Source organism: Dipodomys merriami, unplaced genomic scaffold (assembly GCF_024711535.1).
Source record: "Dipodomys merriami isolate MVZ:Mamm:240054 unplaced genomic scaffold, mDipMer1.0.p SCAF_821, whole genome shotgun sequence".
In the NCBI taxonomy this organism is placed as follows: Eukaryota; Metazoa; Chordata; class Mammalia; order Rodentia; family Heteromyidae; genus Dipodomys; species Dipodomys merriami.
The window spans coordinates 345001-353852 of NW_027206426.1; positions in this window are offsets into that span (position 1 = coordinate 345001).

The following is an 8852-nucleotide window of genomic DNA, read 5'->3' on the forward strand; positions in this document are numbered from 1 at the left end:
CCCTCCCCCACAGTATAACCCCTGCTTTCATTATATTTGATGTCAGTATAACTTGTGGAGGAGATGGGGAAAAACCAGTTGTTTAAGGTTACAGGTGGACCCGGACCCGTTGCAACAATGAGAAGGACAAGTTGCCATGTCCAAAACGAGCTTTACAACGTCGGTGGGGGTGGGGGGGGGAGAAGGGGAGAAGGATTAGGATTGGGGAGGCTGGGAAGGGATGTGAAGGGTAAGCAAAGGAGGAGGCTGCAATGCAACGCATTATCCTGTCCACGTAATTGTAACCCCTCTGTACAGTATGTTCACAAATAAAATTAAATTTAAAAAAAAAAAAAAAGAACTAAAAAAAAAAAAAAAAAAAAAGAGTCTCACGGTCTTCGGTGCCCAGGCTGGCTTTGAACCGAGATCCTCAGATCTCAGCTTCCGGAGTAGCTAGGATTACAGGCGCGAGCCACCAGCGCCCAGCTATTTTCGTGTGTGTGTGTGTGTGTGTGTGTGTGTGTGTGTGTGTGTGTGTGTGTGTGTGTGTGTGTGTGTCGGGTGTGAGGCTTGAACTCTGGGGCTGGGTGCTGTCTCTCTCTGTGCTCTTCACCTTCCCAGCCCTCCCCCACTTGTTTTGCCAGTCTAGGGGCTGGCAAAAGAAGAAGAAGAGAGAGAGATTGAGTAAAATTAGCCATCCATCCTTCAGCCATCCTCCTTGAGACATTCTCAATGTCTCAGTGTGTCTCAATGTGTCTGGGTGGTAGAGAGCTTCCCTACAAACTCGGGCCTAAATGGCAGCAGCGGCAGCGGCGGCATCCATCTTGTTTACAGACCGAGTGGGTTCAAAATGAGAAGCCTCTACACTGAGTCTTTCCATGTTCTTGAGCTCATGTGGGCTTTCATGTTCTGTGTGGGTTGACACGGCAGGCGGGCGGGCGGCCCAGCGAGCAGAGCAGGGTGTGCCATTCATTGGAGATAAGAGTCTCTTTTGGGACACCGGTTCCTGCTCCCTCCTTCCTTCGGGGACACCAAGGAAGAAGTTGCCGCTGGCGGGTGGGTTCCAGGCTGGCAAGCAGAGTAAGCAGAGCCCCCGCTGGGACTGAAATAAAGTTCTTCCTAGAGTCCACAACGAAAAGCAAGGGGGGGGGGGCGCGGAGGGGAGAGGACAGAGAGACAGAGAGGAGAGACAGACAGAGGCAGAGACAAAGAGAGACAGACACACAGACAGACACAGAGACCCAGAGACCGACAGAAAGACACACAGGGAAAGAGATGGAGGGGGAACGAGAGAGATCCACAAGTCCAACTAGATTCCCCTGAATCAACAAACAGAGGGCCGGACGGACGGACGGACACACACAGACACACACAGACACACACTCACGAGCGCGCCAGACAGACAGACAGAGGGACACATGGAGGGGGATCCCTAGAGACCCATTAGTGTGACTGACTAGATCACCTGAATAAATCATTCCTTCCCTGCCCTGACCTCATGTATTAAGGTAGACTATTGGTATGGAGGTCTTCTTGTCACCAAACACAGGTGAGGGTTAGTGACTTTTTACCCTTCCATGTAGGGACTCTTCCCTTAGGACCCTTGATTTCGATCATTGAATAAGAATTTTTGGAGGAGACACTCTGGTGGAGTTTTATGGAGTAAGCAAGCAGGCAACCAGGCAACCAGACAACCAGACCAAAAAAAAAAAAAAAAGGCAGGCAGACAGACAGACAGACAGACAGACAGACAGACAGACAGACAGACAGACAGACAGACAGACAGACAGACAGACCGACCCACGCAGCTCCTTGACTTCATGGGTGTTTTCAAGGTTAAAGCGGGGGGGGGGGGAGGGAATGTGGCAGCTGAGTTAGGCACAGACAGTTAGTTGCTTTATCTTTGCCTCCACCTGAATTTCTAGATGTTTGGGGGCATTTCTTTATAGGTAAGAGAAACAGGGTCATTGACCCTTCCTCCCTTCCTTCCTTCCTTCCTTCCTTCCTTCCTTCCTTCCTTCCTTCCTTCCTTCCTTCCTTCCTTTCTTTCTTCCTTCCTTCCTTCCTTCCTTCCTTCCTTCCTTCCTTTCTTTCTTTCTTTCCTTCTTTCTTTCCTTCCTTCCTTCTTTCTTTCTTTCTTTCTTTCTTTCTTTCTTTCTTTCTTTCTTTCTTTCTTTCTTTCTTCTCCCACCATCTCTCTCTCTCTCTCTCTCTCTCTCTCTCTCTCTCTCTCTCTCTCTCTCTCTCTCTCTCTCTCTCTTCTCTCTCTCTCCTTTTGCTCTATTTTTTGGAGGCGTGGGCAATCCTGGGTCTTGAAGTCAGGGCCTGAGGACTGTCACTCAGGCACTCAGCATTTTCGGCTCAAGTCTAGCACTGTACCATTTGAGCCACAGCGCTACTTATGTCTATGTACGTGATATCTATCTATCTATCTATCTATCTATCTATCTATCTATCTATCTATCTATCTATCTATCTATCTATCTATCTATCTATCTGTCTGTCTGTCTGTCTGTCTGTCTGTCTGTCTGTCTGTCTGTCTGTCTGTCTGTCTGTCTGTCTGTCTGTCTGTCTATCTATCTACCTATCTATCTATCTATCTATCTATCTACCTATCTATCTATCTATCTATCTATCTATCTATCTATCTATCTATCTATCTATCTATCTATGTATCGATATAGATATACATCTATATATATCTATATCTATATATATCTATGTGTGTGTGTGTGCGTGCGTGTGCTTGAGTATGTATATATGTATACATATATATGTGTTTATATGTATATACATATATAAACACATATTCATTTATTTATACATATACGTATATATGTATAAGCACACATATGTTCATTTATTTATACATATATATACATACACACACACACACACACACATATATATATATACTCATACATAGTGTGATACACACATATAAATATACGTATATTCAGTTATTATATACGTGCTTTTTTTTTTTTTTTTTTTTTTTGTTGTTGGCCGTGGGGCTTGAACTCTGGGCCTGGGCGCTGTCCCTCAGCTCTTCAGCTCAAGGCGAGCGCTCAACCACTTGAGCTACAGCACCACTTCCAGTTTTCTGGTGGTTTATTGGAGATCGGAGTCTCACGGTCTCTCCTGCCCGGGCTGGCTTTGAACCGCCATCCTCAGATCTCAGCCTCCTAAGTAGCTAGGATTACAGGCGTGAGTCACCAGCGCCCGGCTTATTTACATGCTTTTTGGTTGTTGTTTTCCACCCCCCCCCCCCCGCCCCCGACTTGGGGCCTTGGGAAGGGAACTGCAGGGGAGGGGGGGTGCAGAGGCATTTTCTCCTTCGGGAAACCAGATGATGATTGAATAAAATTAGCCATCCATCCTTGAGACATTCTCAAGGTGGTGGGCTGGAATGTGTCTGGGTGGTAGACAGATTCCCTAAAAACTCGGGTCTAAATGGCAGCAGCGATGGGAGTGGCATCCATCTTGTTTACAGACCGAGTCTCCATGTTCAACATGAGACTCCTCTAAACTGAGTCTTTGCATGTTCTTGAGCTCATGTGTGGCTTTCATATTCTGTGTGGGTTGTCACGGGCGGGCGGGTGGCCAGGCGGGTGATTCATTGGAGATAAGAGTCTCTTTTGGGGCACCGGTTCCTGCTCCCTCCTTCCTTCGGGGACACCAAGGAAGAAGTTGCCTCTGGCGGGTTCCAGGCTGGCAAGCTGAGTAAGCAGAGACCACTGGGCCTGAAACACAGTTCTTCCTTGAGTCCACACAGAAAAGCAAGGGGTGGGGGAGGGGAGAGGACAGAGACACAGGAGAGACAGACAGAGAGACAGAGACCCAGAGACCGGTGGAAAGACACACAGAGTAAGAGATGGAAGGGAGAGCGAGTGAGAGATCCACAAGTCCAACTAGATCTGAGACACACACACACACACACACACACACACACACACACACACACACACACACACACACACACACACACACACACACACACACACACACAGAGGGAGACATGGACGGGGAACCAGAGACCCATTACTGTGACTGACTAGATCACCTGAATAAATTATTCCTTCCCTGCCCTGCCCTCATGTATTAAGGTAGACTCTTGGTATGGAGTTCTTCTTGTCACCAAACACAGGTGAGGGTTAGTGACTTTTTACCCTTCCATGTAGGGACTCTTCCCTTAGGACCCTTGATTTCGATCATTGAATAAGAATTTCTGGAGGAGTCACTCTGGTGGAGTTTTTATGGAGTAAGTAAGCAAGCAGGCAAGCAGAGACAACCAGACCCCCAAAAAAGGCACAGACAGACAGACAGACAGACAGACAGACAGACAGACACACAGACAGACAGACAGACAAGGACATACTCTAATACAGTGTGGGTGCTCTTGAAGGGAGAGAGACCTACACAGCTCCTTGACTTCATGGGTGTTTTCAGGGTTAGACAGGCGGGGGGGGGGGGGGAGATGTGGCAGCTGAGTTATGTACAGATAGCTGTTTTATCTTTGCCCCAACCTGAATTTCTAGATGTTTGGGGCATTTCTCTACAGGTAAGAAAAACAGGTCATTGACCATTCCTTCCTTCCTTCCTTCCTTCCTTCCTTCCTTCCTTCCTTCCTTCCTTCCTTCCTTCCTTCCTTCCTTCCTTCTTTTTACTTTCTCTCTTTCTTCTCCCCACCCCCCTCTCTCTCCTTTTTCTTTATTTTTTTGGGTGGGTGGGCAATACTGAGACTTGAAGTCAGGGCCTCAGCACTGTCACTCAACTTCTTCTTTTTTTCACATATGAATAATTTTACAGTTTATTTCATTAAAATTATATTCTCAGAAAGGTAAAAAATATATATTAGCTATTTCATCAAATGAAGTAATTATACTAACACATAACATAAGTTAGTGAAAGTTTTATCTGTCATGAATAGGACAAAAAGTATCATCAAACAACATTTCTAGGAATCACACTCAACTTCTTTTGCTCACGTCTAGCACTGTATCATTTGAACCACATCACCACTTCTGGCTTTCTCTCTCTCTCTCTCTCTCTCTCTCTCTCTCTCTCTCTCTCTCTCTCTCTCTCTCTCTCTCTCTCCAGACACACACACACAGACACACACATGCATATACATACATATACACATATATTTATACACATACATACATATATATCTATCTATGCTTATATGTAGTGTGATACAAACATATATATATTTATTATTTTCAGTTTTTTTGTCGTCGGGTGTGAGGCTTGGACTCTGGGTCTGGGTGCTGTCTCTCTGCTCTTCATCTGAAGGCTCACTACTGTTCTGCCACTTGAGCCACAGGGTGCCACTGCTCCCCTTTTCTGTTTATATAGTGCTGAGGAATCGAACCCAGGGCCTCATGCTTGCAAGGGGAGCGAGCACTCTACCACTAAGCCACCTTCCTAGCTCTCCCCCCTTTTTTGGCCAGTCCAGCATGGAAGGCTCCTGCATCTTGTTTGTATGGACATACTCACAGCTGAATAACTGAGTTGTTTTGCTTAATAAAAAAAAAAATCCTGGTGTTGATATATGTGGAGGGGAAGGGAAAAAACAAATTGTTAAAACAGGGTTACAGGAGGACCCATTGAAACAATGAGATATACAAGTCGTTATGTCGAAAAACGAACTTTACAACTTTGGTGGGGGGACGGCGGGGGGGGGGGGAGGATACGAAGGGATGGGAAGGGGAAAAAAAGCAGGAGGCTACAATGCTTATAAGAAATGTGCTCATTATCTTACCCATGTAATTGTAAACCCTCTGTACAGTATTTTCACAATAAAAATATATTTAAAAAATATATATTTAAAAAAAAAACTTGGTACAGTAGTCTAGAAACATGGTTGCTATTACAGCCTTCATTTGCTTCACTTGACCACTGTTTTCTCATTTAACAGCTTTTGGCGACAAGCATGATTATTTTTCGTGGGGTGGGGGTGACTGTTTTGAGGCTTTCCCAAATTTTTATGTCCAACAGGTTACCAGATCTAAGGAAAACCCAGAAGTTCGAGAATTAAGTAACTCTCGGGCTCAAACTACAGAGAAAGAAAAGGAGAAAGAGAGACCTATGGAGGGAAGGGGTTGGGGCGTTGGGGGGAGAGGTCATAGAAAGGAAAAGAAAACAGGGAAAAATAAAAACACAAAGTAAAGGTCGTTTTTAAGTGGAGGCCTGGACTCAAACCAGGCCACTGACTGAGGCTTCCTCATTATGGGATTTCAAAAGTGGGCCTTGGCTTCTTGCAGAAGTCATCTCGATGTGTTGGTGTTCTGCTGTACATATCATTTGGAAGCGACTCTATCTTTTCACTCCATGGTGAATGTATTCACATATATGTTCCTATAGAAAACCAGTTTCGTGTGTTTTCTCTCACATATGCAAAAGGTACGTTTAAAATAGGGGAGACATTAGATCTCTGGACTGACTGCCTGGCTGGCTGCTTGGCTGGCTGCTTGGCTGGCTGCCTGGCTGCCTGGCTGCCTGGCTGCCTGGCTGCCTGGCTGCCTCACTCACTCACTCACTCACTCACTCACTCACTCGCTCACTCACACACTCACACACTCACACACAGTAAGACCCAAAAGACAGGATAGATACTTTTAGGGGGAGAAACACCCACCGAGGCAAGGCCCAATGGTTATGTGCCCAGAAATGAAAGTGAAACCTTGAAAACACACAGAGGAAAAAGAAACAAAGTAAACTCTCTACCTTGAGCCTGTAGTAGGGTTTAAGAGATGATTCTGTTGGTTTCCCATGCATGCATGGGGGGGAGGGGGGGTGCTTTGACCCATGCTCTGTTTCTTTTTAAAATTTACTTCCCTCCCCGGTGTAAGTTTCCTCCTTTCTTTGAGGAAACTCTTGGCTCCGTTCCCGCAGTATACTCATTGTTTGTGCAAAAGCTCAGAGGAAGGGAGCTGCTCTTTTCCCTTCCACCACCCACCCCCACCTATTAGTTTTCTTTCCTAATAACTGTTCGTTTATGAGGGACTGAAAAGTGAAGAAAATAGGATGTGTGGAGCCATTCATTAGGAAGCTGTCCGGCTGTCTTGTCTCTGAATTCCTGGTGGTGCTTTCCCAGGCCTCATTTCCCCCTGGAAATTATCCTGCTTGCCTCTGTGTTCAATTCTGGGAAGGAAGATAGGCCGAGATAAGGCAACCTCTTGGCACGAAGCTGGAACACACGGCCACCTCGCCTCACGGGTACACAGCCTAATCATCCTATCCCGAGGGTCCTCCGTCAACAGTTTCTTACAACGATTTTTATTAGTTTAGTGGCCCTACTGAGGTTGAAATTCAAGGCCTCAACTCAGGCAGGCCTGCTGGGGTGGGCGTGTTTGTTTCTTCTTCTTTCTCCTCCCCCCCCCCACCCTCCCCCCTCCGCCAGGGCGCTTAAGTCGTTGCCATGACGACATTTACAAGACAAAGGAACGTTGCCTGGAGTTCCTGAGTTGACTGGGGCTCCAGGCTTAAACCAGCCCACCCCACCCCCACCCCCGACCCGCCCTGCGTCCTCTGCGAAACACCCCGGCGGGGTGGGGGGTGGGGCGGCCAGCCCTCAGCTCCTGTAACTTCATTAGCGCGCGGGGTGGGGTGGGGGTGAGTGAATCAGCCTCCCCTCCCCCTCCCCGTCTTTACAAAAGTGGCCTCTTTTGCCCTTGGGCAGGAAAAGTCTGCGCGCGCGCGCTCTCTCTGGTCTTTTTCTGCTGGAACCCTCCCTGCCTACCACCAGCAGCCACTGACTTCCTGCAAGCTGGAGTTGTCAGACTACTTCCACCCGCCCGCTGCCACTAGTATGCCTCCCGCCCAAGCCCGCCAGGGACAGAATGGGAGGGGCGGGCGGGGAAGCTGGCATGCTTGCCTGTGCTCTGCCCTCTGCCCCTCCGGGAGGCATGACTGTGACCGTGGGATGTCCCCGTGGCCGACCCCTAAGCTCCCACCCTCTGGACGGAGGAGAGTGAGGGGAAAAAGGAGTTCAGGAGTCTTGTCTCCCCTCCATCTTCCCGCCTAGGTCAGGCCAGGATCTGCCTCTCTTCTCCCTGTCCCTGTTCCCCGTTCCTCTTAAGGAGTGACTGGAGAAACTGTCCGTCTGTGTTTGTGATTGTGATTAACATCGCAAAAACCTTCAAAGAATCTCAGATCGGTTAGAAGCCCGTTGGGTTTCACTTCTCAGGCGTGAGGGGTTGTTATCTCCCCCTCCCTCTCTCCTTTGATTTTTTACAAATTGTTAGGGAAATGGTGACATACAGAACGGTTACAGTATGCCAGCCCACACCGGTGGCTCGCGTCTGTAATCCTAGCTGCTCAGGAGGCTGAGAGCTGAGGATCACGGTTCAAAGCCAGGCAGGGCAGGAAAGTCACCAGACTCTTATCTCCAATGAGGCACTAGAAAATCGGAAGTGGCGTTGTGGCTCAAGCGGTAGAGCACTCGCTTTGAGCTGAAGAGTTTAGGGACAGCGCCCAGGCCCAGAGTTTAAGACCCACCACTGACAAAAAAAAAAAAAAAAAAAAAAAAAGGATAGGAAAGATTACATTACATAAGTGAGGTAGGAAGAGTACATTTTTTTTTTAATTAATAAGTTTTTTTTTTTTTTTTTTTTTTTGTCGTTGGGCTTGAACTCTGGGCTTGGGCGCTATCCTGCCCGGGCTGGCTTTGAACCGTGATCCTCAGCTCTCAGCCTTCTGAGTAGCTAGGATTACAGGCGCGAGCCACCGGCGCCCGGCTAATGAGTTGTGTTAATTGTGAAAATACTTACAGAGTGGTTACAATGACACGAGCAAGGAAATGAGTACATTTCTTATCAAGCATTGTTGCCTCCTCCTTTGTTTCCATTCCTGCCCTCCCATCTCCC